The sequence below is a fragment of the Myotis nattereri genome (assembly GCF_964212035.1).
Source record: "Myotis nattereri genome assembly, chromosome: 15".
Lineage (NCBI taxonomy): Eukaryota > Metazoa > Chordata > Mammalia > Chiroptera > Vespertilionidae > Myotis > Myotis nattereri.
Genome location: NC_138090.1, coordinates 56,434,967 through 56,448,069, shown reverse-complemented (window position 1 = coordinate 56,448,069; position 13,103 = coordinate 56,434,967).

Genomic DNA, 13,103 nt, shown 5'->3' with positions numbered 1-13,103 from the left:
CGATCTCTTCTTCCCCGAGACGGACTGGCCCGGGAGAGGGGCGGAGGGATGGTCCTCAGGCCCGGGGTGGAATCTCATTGGCGCCTTCATCCATCGAGGAGCCTAGAGTTCTTTGAGCGGCGCCGAAACTACATTTCCCAGGATTCCCTGCGGCTCGTTGCCATGGCGACGCGTCAGGCGACGGCTGTGAGATCGTGCGTCTGGGAGAGCAGTGGGGTGCTGCCCGGCCTGGCCTTGTGGGCGTGTTTTTTGTTTGTTTTGGGGTTTTTTTGTGGGTGTTTGTGTCCGCTTTTGCAAAATGGCAAGAACGTTGGAACCTGTAGAGAATTTTTAAAGTATTTATCCTGCTGCTGCTGGGCTCAGCGATTGAGCATCCACCCAGGCACCAGGATGCCACCTGTTCGATTCCCGTTCAGGGCACGTGCCTGGTGCGATTCCTGGCGAAGCACGAATTTTAGGGGGATCTAGGCAGGCTTAGGGATATTTTTTTAAGAATTGGGGTCCATGGTAAAAAACACTGGGAGAAGGTATATTTCCATCACACAAGGAAGCCAGGTGCAGTCATATCTCCATAAGACAAGGAGGCATTAACAGATCTATTTCCATAAGACAAAGGAACTGGGAGTAGACCAAGTCTATATTTACAAAATAAAGAGAAGGAAGCCCTTCATCCAGAAGGAGAGGAAAGCCCAAAGGGAATAGGAAAACAATAAGGAAGGAGGGAGGGGAGAGCCTCACATGTCCCATGTGATATTCAACCTTTGAGCCCAGGAGTTACTATAGTAACCAGTCCAAGGAAATAGTGACCAATCAGAGGGGATATGGGGGCACCAGGTTCTGCAGCCTTTAAAAGCCATGGAAACAGGACTTCAGTGGGACCCTTTCCCCCTCCCCACGTGGGCGTCTGTCCTTGTCCTTAAAAAATTCTCCATTTTTACTCTACCACTTTCTGTCCAAGGATTCATTCTTCGATTCCCTCAAAGAATCCGAGTTCCTGTCCAAAAATTCGGTATCACTGGGTTGCGGGCTCGATCCCCAGTAGGGGGCGTGCAGGGGGCAGCTGATGGATGATGTTCCTCTCTCATCCATGTTTCTCTCTCTGTCCCTCTTCCTTCCTCTCTCTAAAAATCAATAAAAACATTTTTTAAAAATGTCCTCCCACCCTCCCTCCCTTCCTTCCTCAGAGGAAGGGAGAGGGAGAGGGTTACACATCAGCTGCCTTCTGCACGCCCCCTACTGGGGATGGAGCCCACAACCTGGGCATGTGCCCTTGACCAGGAATCAAACCTGGGACCATTCAGTCTGCAGGCTGACGCTCTATCCACTGAGCCAAACCAGCTAGGGCTTTTTAAAATATATTTTTGCCGAAACCGGTTTGGCTCAGTGGATAGAGCGTCCGCTTGCGGACTGAAGGGTCCCGGGTTCGATTCCGGTCAAGGGCATGTACCTGGGTTGCGGGCACATCCCTAGTGGGAGATGTGCAGGAGGCAGCTGATTGATGTTTCTCTCTCATGGATGTTTCTAACTCTCTCTCTCTCTCTTCCTCTCTGTAAAAAATCAATAAAATATATTAAAAAAAGAATTCCTTCTTAAAAATACATATATTTTTATTGATTTTTAAAATTGATTTCAGAGAGGAAGAGGGAGATAGAAACATCAATGAGGGGAATCATTGATTGGCTGCTTCCTGCATGCCCCCCTCTGGGGATCGAGCCGGCAACCAGGGCATGTGCCCTGACCGGGAATCGAGCTGTGACTTCCTGGTTTATAGGTCGACACTCAACCACTGAGCCATACTGGCTAGGTCAGTGATGGTGAACCTTTTGAGCTCAGCGTGTCAGCATTTTGAAAAACCCTAACTTAACTCTGGTGCTGTGTCACATATAGAAATTTTTTGATATTTGCAACCATAGTAAAACAAAGATTTATATTTTTGATATTCATGTTATATATTTAAATGCTATTTAACAAAGAAAAATCAACCCAAAAAAATGAGTTCACGTGTCACCTCTGACACGCGTGTCATAGGTTCGCCATCACTGGCTTAGTCGGACATCCTTAGCGCTGCCATGGAGGTGGGAGAGGCTCCCGCCACCACCATCAGCCCCGAGTGTGATGCTCCTGCGCTGAGCATCTGCCCCCTCGTGGTCAGTGCACATTATAGCGACCCCTCAGTCTATTTGCATATTACCCTTTTATTATATAGGATGACGCATTCAGGTAACATATTTCACCCATAACACACTGTGATATACGGATATTTTCGCCATCCATCCACCACCACAGCACGTAAGATGGATGGGAAGTGATTCGTGTAATTTAGATAGCTTGCTTTATGTCCTATCATTTAAAGTAAGAGGAGTACCGACTTGGATCCACACACCTAGGGATATTCAAAGTGAGAATATCTCCCTCCTATAGCGAAGCACTCCTGGGATTATGCATCAGAGGTGTGTGGAGCTGTTGATTGGCAAGGAAACGCCCTACCATAGAGGTCTCCGCCAGAGGAGCCCAGATGCGTTTCAAATGCAAACAACCGTGCCCGGCTGGTGTGGCTCAGTGGTGAGCGTCGACCTATGAACCAGGAGGTCACGGTTCGATTCCCCTTTGGGGCACATGCCCGGGTTGCGGGCTCCATCCCCAGTGTGGGGCGCGCAGGAGGCAGCCGGTCAATTATTCTCCCGTCATTGATGTTTCTATCTCTGTCTCCCTCTCCCTTCCTCTCTGAAATCAATAAAAAAGATATACATTAACAAAAGAAATTAAGTTCTATTAAATAGAGCTTTTTTTTTTTTTTTTACATACACACTCACACAGAAAACAAATGTGAACACCCCACATGTCCTCGGAATCGGGGGTTAGGATGGACAGTCGAGTTGCTCTCCCCAGCGACGGACACTAGGTGGCAGCAGAGGTCCACGTAGCGCATGAAATCTGCTCATTCTGGGGAGCCACACCCAGGAGACGATGTAGTGCGCGAATGTGTAGCTTTGGATAAACTTTCCTAACATGCTCACTGAATGAATCGGGTTTTGAATCTGTCCCTCACACACAGGCGTCCAGGGCAGCCCGAGGGGTGATCCAAACTGGCCTTGCATGATTTGCTCCCCTTGGCCTGGGACTTGGACTTGAAGAATGACTCTGGGGCCCTGGCTGGTGTGGCTCAGTGGATAGAGCGTCGGGTTCGATTCCAGTCAAGGGCATGTACCTCCGTTGCCCAGGCCCTGGTCAGGGAGTGTGCAGGAGGCAACTCATCAATGCATTTCTCTCACATCGATGTTTCTCTCTCTCTTTCCCTCTCTCTTCCACTCTCCCTAAAAATCAATGGAAAAATATCCTAGTGTGAGGATTAAAAAAAAAAACCGACTCGGGGAAAAATTGAATGGAGAGATGTGAGCACGGGAACATGGGCCTTTCTGATTCTTTACATGTTCCGGCCTGGATTTATTTTTTTTATTTTCTATCTATGGTTATTGAGGCTGGTTGACACCAGAGGGTGCCCGGCTGGGCCCTCCCTTCAGTGGATGATCTCCGACATCCAGGTGGTTGCTGGGTAGGGAAGGAGAAGGGTGTCAGCAATTTCCACCGGACGTTCACCCTCCCACAACATCCTTTGGAAAAGGGTAGCTTTCTTGAGGTTGTACACCATTATCATTAGACACCATATAAAGTATACAATTCCATGGCTTTATCTATTCATAGGTATGTGCAATCACCACTAACATTTATTTATTTTTTAAAAATATATTTTATTGATTTTTTTACAGAGAGGAAGGGAGAGAGATAGAAACATCGATGAGAGAGAAACATCGATTAGCTGCCTCCTGCACATCTCCCACTGGGGATGTGCCCGCAACCCAGGCACATGCCCTTGACTGGAATCGAACCTGGGACCCTTCAGTCCGCAGGCCGACGCTCTATCCACTGAACCAAACCAGCTTCAGCTTATTTATTTTTCTTTATAGATTAAGGTATTACATATGTGTCCTTATCACCCAGGGCCCTCCCCCCATCTCCCCACTCATGCCCTCACCCCCCTGGTGTCTGTGTCCATTGGTTATGCTTATATGCATGCATACAAGTCCTTTGGTTGATCTCTCCCTCTTACCCCCACCTTCCCCTACCTTCCCTCTTAGGTTTGAGCATCTGATTGATGCTTCTCTGTCTCTGGATCTGTTTTTCTTTATCAGTTTATGTTGTTTATTATATTCCACAAATGAGTGAGATCATGTGATATTTATCTTTCTCCGACTGGCTTATTTCGCTTAGCATGATGCTCTCCAGTTCCATCCATGCTGTGGCAAATGGTAAGAGTTCCTTCTTTTTTACAGCAGCATAGTATTCCATTGTGTAGATGTACCACAGTTTTTTAATCCACTCATTTGCTGATGGGCACTTAGGCTGTTTCCAGATCTTAGCTATGGTGAATTGTGCTGCTATGAACATAGGGGTGCATATATCCTTTCTGATTGGTATTTCTGGTTTCTTGAGCTATAGTCCTAGAAGTGGGATCACTGGGTCAAATGGGAGCTCCATTTTTAGTTTTTTGATGAAACTCCATACTGTCTTCCATAGTGGCTGCACCAGTTGCATTCCCATCTTCAGTGCACGAGGGTTCCTTTTTCTCCGCATCCTCTCCAGCACTTGTCGTTTGTTGATTTGTATTTATTTTATATTTTTATTGATATCAAAGAGGAAGGGAGAAGGAGAGAGAGACATCAATGATAAGAGAGAATCATTGATCGGTTGCCTCCTGCACACCCCCCACTGGGGATCGAGCCCACCACCCACGCATGTGCCCTGACCGGGAATCGAACCGGTGTCCTCAGGGTGCATGGAACCACGCTCAACCAGCTGAGCCACACCGGCCAGGCCTTCCCTGTCCTAAATCAACACAGGGCCAGCTGGGTTTCAAATGTGAACACCCCTAGTATTTCCTCTGAATTGTGGCTTAGAAGGGATAGTTGAGTTACTTTCCTCAGTGACAATGCAATGTCGGGAGGCTTCCACTAGGCGGCAGCAGAGACCACCCCCCATATCCCGCCCTGTCGGCCAACATTGTTCACACCAGTGAACCCTGAGCTGTTGGCCCTGCCCTACCTGACCTTCCCCAGCGGTTCTCAACCTGTGGGTCGCGAACCCTTTGGGGGTCGAACGACCCTTTCACAGGGGTCGCCTAAGACCATCGGAAAAACACATCTATAATTCCATATTGTTTTTGTGATGAATCACTATGCTTTAATGATGTTCAATTTGTAACAATGAAAATGGGGGTCACCACAACATGAGGGACTGCATTAAAGGGTCAGGGCATTACAAAGGTTGAGAACCACTGGCCCAGGGAAACGCAACAAAATAAAGACCACGCTTCCCCCTCACTCTTTTCTGCCTCCTGACCCAACCGGGTGCATCTGCAGGTGGCCCTGCCTGGAGGGGTGGGTGCCCTGATTTCGGAAAACGTGAGGCATACGATCTCCTATCGGTGGTGATCTCTGTGTCTGCCACCGATACGGAATTTTTGGACTGGAACCCGGATTCTTTGTCCGCCGGAATCGAAGAATGAACCCACGGACAGAAGGTAGTATAGCAAAGGTGAAGATTTATTGAAGAACAAGGACAGACTCCCACGTGGGGAGGGGAAAGAGTCCCACTGATTTCCCTTTCCCTTCTGGCCCTGACCGGTTTGGCTCAGTGGATAGAGCGTCAGCCTGTGGACTGAAAGGTCCCATGTTCGATTCTGGGTTGCAGGCACATCCCCAGTAGGTGGTGTGCAGGAGGTGGCTGATCGACGTTTCTAACTCTCTATCCCTCTCTCTTCCTCTCTGTAAAAAGTCAATAAAATATATTTTAAAAAATATCTACCCTATCGAATAATAGACAAAGATGGTAATTGACCATACCTTCACTACGCCTCTTATTGGCTAATCAGCACGATATGCAAATTAACCATCAACAAAGATGGCGGCTAATTTGCATACTGCAGGCAGGGTGGGCCAGCACGAGCTGCCATCCGCGCCCCGTGTGCCGCCTAAGCCCCGCCCTGAGCCAGGACCCCCGTGTGTGGCCCTGGGCGGTGGGGCCTGGCGACGCGATTGACCCGAGGAACCCCTATTCTTGCAGAAATTTTCCTGCAATGGGCTTCTAATATATATATTCAAAAGATGGGTGGCAATCCTTCATTTCTCCTGAAATACAAATGCTGGTTAACTACCGACCGAGTGTGCTCGGGGCACTGTACCTTGGAACAAGGTTTTAAACCATCTCACTTTACCGAGTCACATGTTAGCCGTGGTCTAAAATGCGGGAATCCAGGACAGCCCGCGGAGTGATCCAAAAGGACATTGCGTAGTGAGCTCACCTTGGCCTTGGACGTGAAGGGTGACTTGGGGAAGAGCTGCACGGGGAGGTGGGAGGTGTAGGAGCATGGGTCTTGCTGCTGCTTGGTAAGTTCGAGCCCTGCCCGGGTCTCCACACACGGTGAACGGCCCCAGCTGACCACAGACGGCGCCCAGCTGGGACCCACCCTGGTGTGGAGCAGGTTGATGGTCTCCTTTATCCAGCTGGTTCCTGGAGGAGGGAGAGCGTGCCCTACATTCATCAGCCTTGGGTGGCACTGTGACCTATTAAAGACACTGTCATCTCAGCCATGTCGCCCTTGTCCATGAATCCAGCTGATGGTTTCTTTCTCATCTTAACTTCCTTTTGGCAATTTTCTAAGAGAGTCAGGTTCGATTTGTGCTCTCTTTGGTCCGTTGAAAATGTCTGGGCCACATCTACCCATGACTGGCAGTGTGTCTGATGTTCCCACGTGTAGGTCTGGGCAGAACGTGTACAGTCTTTTAACACGAAATGAGCTCGTAATGATTTCCTTGCCTGATTTTTCTCCTTCCAGGAGTTTACTTGTTCCTGGGAGCTAAGACTCAGGTGGGTCAACCAAGACTTTTAATCTTCTATTGCAGTGGTTCTCAACCTTCCTAATGCTGAGACCCTTTAATACAGTTAGTTCCTCATGCTGTGGTGACCCCCCAACCATAAAATTATTTTCATGGCTACTTCATCACTGTAATTTTGCTACTGTTATGATTCGTCATGTAAATATCTGATATGCAGGATGTATTTTCATTGTTACAAATTGAACATAATGAAAGCATAGTGATGAATCACAAAAACAATATGGAATTATATATGTGTTTTCTGATGGTCTTAGGTGACCCCTGTGAAAGGGTCGTTCAACCCCCAAAAGGGGCGTGACCCACAGGTTGAGAACCGCTGCTCTATCAGAAGGGCTCGCTAATGTATTGAGGCCAATAGATAACTCCGAGGCATGAATTTTACATCCTTTCTACAATTTCTCCGAGTTATGAGCAGGAGTGATTCTGTGTTGTGAAATGTTTAACACTGAAACACGCTGAGTTAAAGGTCTGTATGTACTCAGAAAATAAACATTTGCTTTTGTGACTACATGTTTACTCATGGAGGATGTTTTATGCCTACAGCATACAGTCTGAAAGGAGTCTCTTTTAGGTTGCATATAAATGGGTCTTGTATTTATTTTTTTAAATACTTCTTTATTGTTTTGTTTGTTTGTTTTTCTTTGTTTGTTTTGTGTTTTTTTTGATGCTCAACCACCTGGGCCACACCAGGCAGGGCATGCCCAGTCTATTTATTTATTTATTTATTTTTTTATTAATTAAATCTTTATTGTTCAGATTAATACATTAGTTCCTCTTTTTACCCCCTATAACTCCCCTCCACCCAGTTCCCACTCCACCCTCCTCCCTCACTCCCCACCCACTGTCCTCATCCATAGGTGCACAATTTTTGTCCAGTGTCTTCCCGCATCTCCCACACCCCTTTCCCCCCCAAGAATAGTCAGTCCATTCCCTTTCTATGTCCCTGATTCTATTATAATCACCAGTTCATTCTGTTCATCAGATTATTTATTCACTTGATTCTTAGATTCACTTGTTGATAGATGCATATTTGTTTTTCATAATTTGTATCTTTACCTTTTTCTTCTCCTTCCTCTTCTTAAAGGATACCTTTCAGCATTTCATATAATACTGGTTTGGTGGTGATGAACTCCTTTAGCTTTTTCTTATCTGTGAAGCTCTTTATCTGACCTTCAATTCTGAATGATAGCTTTGCTGGATAAAGTAATCTTGGTTGCAGGTTCTTGGCATTCATCACTTTGAATATTTCTTGCCACTCCCTTCTGGCCTGCAAAGTTTCTGTTGAGAAATCAGCTGACAGTTGTATGGGTACTCCCTTGTAGGTAACTGACTGTCTTTCTCTTGCTGCTTTTAAGATTTTCTCTTTGTCTTTTGCTCTTGGCATTTTAATTATGATTTGTCTTGGTGTGGTCCTCTTTGGATTCCTTTTGTTTGGGGTTCTCTGCGCTTCCTGGACCTGTAAGTCTATTTCTTTCACCAGGTAGGGGAAGTTTTCTGTCATTATTTCTTCAAATAGGTTTTCAATATCTTGCTCTCTCTCATCTTCTGGCACCCCTATAATTCTGATGTTGGTACGCTTGAAGCTGTCCCAGAGGCTCCTTACACTATCTTTGTATTTTTGGATTCTTTTTTCATTTTGCTTTTCTGGTCGGGTGTTTTTTGCTTCTTCGTATTTCAAATCGTTGACTTGATTCTTGCGATCCTCTGGTCTGCTGTTGAGAGTCTTTATAATATTCTTTATTTCAGTCAGTGTATGCTTAATTTCTAGTTGGTCCTTTATCATAACCTCGAGGGTCTCATTAGATTTCTTGTAGGTCTCATTAAGTTTATCGGCAATTTCTAGAAAATTCTTGAACAACCTTAAAAGTGTGGTTTTGAACTCTATATCCAGTAGTTTGCTTTCCTCCATTTCTGTTATTTGTGTCCTTTTTCTTTGTCTCTGCATTTTTTATGCTTCCCTGTGTTGATAAAGTGGTTTTCTGTGCTAAGTGTCCTCCCAGTCGTTCAGCCTCCCCAATTACCTGAGGAGGACACTCTTGGTGCACCCCCTTGTGGTCTTTGTGCACAGTCTTGTTGTAGTTAAGCCTTGATTGTTGTAGGTATCACTGGGAGGAATTGATCTCCAGGCCAATTGGCTGTGAGAATCAGCTGTGTCTGCAGTAGGAGAACTTCTGTGCTGGAGACACCCCTCCGGGGCAAGATTTGCTTCAGTGGGGCTTTGGTGCTCACTGAGTCTGCCCCCTGAGTGTGTCCTTTATGGTTCCATGGAGCTGCAATCTGGGTGGTCCCACTCTGACCACTGGGCACACTGGCTCCTGGATCTCTAGGGAGGTGCTAATCTAGCCTCTGCCTTAGGCTATCCAGCAAAAGCCTCCCTGAAGGGCTTGAGTGGGGCGGGTCCCATGGGATCAACAGAGCGGGGCTAGCAGTTATGGCTGCTCTCAGAGACCCCACTTCTCAGTGTCCCAGAAATTGCTGCAAGCCCCTCTGAGAGAAAGCTGCCCTCGAGTTCTGACTGATGCCAGACAGTCCCGCTTCTCCTGTATGAGTCTGGGTCTCCAGAGCCTGAGACTCCCTCCTGATTGAAAACAAAACCGTGCCCTCAGCCACCAGCCTGCTCCCTGTGCGCCTCTGTACCTTAGTATTTTACTTACACACTGCGCCTCCTCTGAGTCTCGGTATGCTTTTCTCTTTCCTTCTAGTTGTAGAATTTCCACTCAGCCAGCCTTCCTGTGGTTCTGGATGATGTCCGTTCCGACTTTTAGTTGTATTTTTGAAGTGGTTGTTCGAGGCAGCAAACTCCGGTGTTCACCTATGCTGCCATCTTGGTTTCTCCTAAATACTTCTTTATTGTTGAAAGTATTACATATGTCCCTCTTTTCCCCCCATTGACCCCCTCCAGGTAATCCTTGATAGTTATGGATTTACCATTCCCATTTTGTCCATTGTTTTCTGGCTTTTAAGAATTCCTTTTTATTTTCTCTTGCTGGATTCCTTTGCTGTAATGTTAAGTTTTGATTCCAAATCAATAAAATCAGACATGAAAAAGGAGAAGTAACAACAGACACCACAGAAACAAAAAAGATTACTAAAAAAATATTACAAACAACCATATGCCAACAAATTGGACAATCTGAAAGAAACGGATACATTCTTAGAAATATATCCATTGCTAAAACTGTATCAAGAAGAAATAGAAAATCTGAACAGACTGATTACAACTAACGAAATCAAAGCAGTAATAATAATTTAAAAAAAAAATCTCTCAACAAACAAAAGTCCTGACCTGAATGGCTTCAAAGCTGGGTTTTCACAAACATTCCAGGAAAAAATAACACCTATCCTTCTCAAACTATTCCAAAACATTCAAGAGGAGGGAAGATTCCCACGCACATTTTATGAGGCCAGCATTATTCTACTTCCAAAACCAAATGAAGACACTACCAAGAAAAGAAAATTATAGGCCAATATCTCTGAGTAACATAGGTGCCACAACTCTCAACAAAATATCATCAAACTGAACTCAGCAATACGTTCAAAAGATCATACACCATGGTTAAGTTGAATCTATTTCTGGGATGCAAGTTTGGTACAATACACACTAATCAATTAACATGACACACCACATAAACAAAATGAAGAACAAAGGTCATAGGATCATATCAATAGGTGCAAGAAAAGCATTACAAAATCAAGCACACATTCAAGATAAAAACTCTCAGCAAAGTAGGAATAGATGAAACATACCTCAGTGCCGGAAGCCGGTCCATCCTTGCTGCTTGACACAGTCGCTGCAGGAAAGAAACATCTGCACAGCATATGTTTCAAGGGACCTGGCGTATATAGCATACTGTTCTTAATATGTTTGCTCCCCTTAGCGCTGTGTTTTTTTTGTTGTTTTTTTTGTTTTGTTTTGTTTTGTTTTTTTAAATATATTTTATTGATTTTTTACAGAGAGGAAGGGAGAGAGACAGAGAGTCAGAAACATCGATGAGAGAGAAACATCGATCAGCTGCCTCCTGCACATCTCCCACTGGGGACGTGCCCGCAACCCAGGCACATGCCCTTGACCGGAATCGAACCCGGGACCCCTCAGTCCGCAGGCCAACGCTCTATCCACTGAGCCAAACCGGTTTCGGCAGCGCTGTGTGTTTTAACCAAGGTCACCTCTCCGAGAAAGGTTGTTTCCCCAGGTAGGAATTTTTCCCTGAAGTCAGGGAGGGGATGAAACTCCTTAACTAAGTGCCAGGCGGGTAGTTAATCACTACAAACAATCATGCTTAAGCTACATAATCTTTACTCCCTGGAATGGAGATAAGAAACGCCCTAACCTTTGTAATAGAAATTGACAGGATTAAAATCAACTGGGATAAATACGGATGTAACAAGACAATAAACAGCAGAACCTCTCTGGAGATCGAGACCAGAACTTGGCTGGAGATCCTGGCTAGGCTGCTGATCAACTGAACGCTGTCTCCGTGTCATTCCTTCTTCGCCGACTCCATCTACGCCTTTGGGAACCCCTGGACCTGCTGGGGTTGGACCCCGGCACCTCAACATATTAAGGGGCCAGGTATGCCAAACTCACAGCTCACATCATACTCAGCTGGAAAAAAACTCAAGGCATTTTTAAAAATATATATTTTATTGATTTTTTACAGAGAGGATGGGAGAGAGATGTAGAGAGTTAGAAACATCGATGAGAGAGAAACATTGATCAGCTACTTCCTGCACACCTGCTACTGGGGATGTGCCCACAACCAAGGTTCATGCCCTTGACCAGAATTGAAACTGGGACCTTTCAGTCTGCAGGCCAATGCTCTATCCACTGAGCCAAACCGGTTAGGGCAAGGCATTTTTCTTAAGATCAAGAATGACATGGGGAAGTCCACTTTCATGAATCATATTCAACATAGTCCTGGAAATCCTAGCTATAGTAATAAGACAAAAAGAGGAAATAAAAGGCATTCAAATAATAAAAAAACGGAACAAGTAAAAATGTCATTATTTGCCAATGACAAGGTAATGTATATAGAGAACCCTAAAGAGTTTAGTAAAAAACTACTAAAACTAATAAATAAATTCAATACAGTAGCAAAATAAGTTTAAAAATTTAGAAATTAATCACACTTTGTGCACCAATAATGAACTATAATGAAGGGCTCATACAACTCAACTAAAGGAAGACAGAAAATCCAATTAAAAAATGGGCAATGGGCCTGAACAGGCACTTCTCCAAAGAGGACATACAGATGGCCAATAGACGTATGAAAAAATACTCAATGCCACTGATTATCAGAGAGATGCAAATTAAAACCACAAGGATATATCACCTGTCCCAGAACCTGTCCCAGAAAATAGTCCCATTTACAATTTCATTAAAAAATAACTAGAAATAAATTTAACCAAGCAAATAAAAGACCTGTCCTCAGAAATGTATAAGATGCCAAAGAAAAAAATTGAAAAAGATAACAAATTAATGAAAGCATATACCGTCATGGTCATGAATAGGAAGTATTAACCTCATGAAGATGTCCATACCACCAGAGCAATCTATAGATTCAATGCAATTCCTATCAAAATACTAATGGTGTATTTCACAGAACTGGAACAAACACTCCAAATTTTATTTGGAACCACAAAAGACCCCAAATAGCAACAGCAATTTAGAAAAAGAACCAAGTTGGCTGTATCACGCTACCTGATATCAAACTATGCTACAGGGTCATAGTAATAAAAACAAGATGGTACTAGTATAAAAATAGACAGACAACAATGGAACCATACTGAGAGCTTACAAATGTATCCACATCTATATGGTCAATTAATATCTGACAAAGAAGGCAAGACCACCTGTCCAATATGTGGTATTGGTAAAATTGGACAGAAACATGTAGAAAAATTAAACCAGACCACCTTCTTTTTTTTTTTAAATATATTTTATTGATTTTTTACAGAGAGGAAGGGAGAGAGATAGAGAGTTAGAAGCATCGATGAGAGAGAAACATCGATCAGCTGCCTCCTGCACATCTCCCACTGGGGATATGCCCGCAACCCAGGTACATGCCCTTGACCGGAATCGAACCTGGGACCTTTCAGTCCGCAGGCCGACGCTCCACTGAGCCAAACCGGTTTCGGCCCAGACCACCT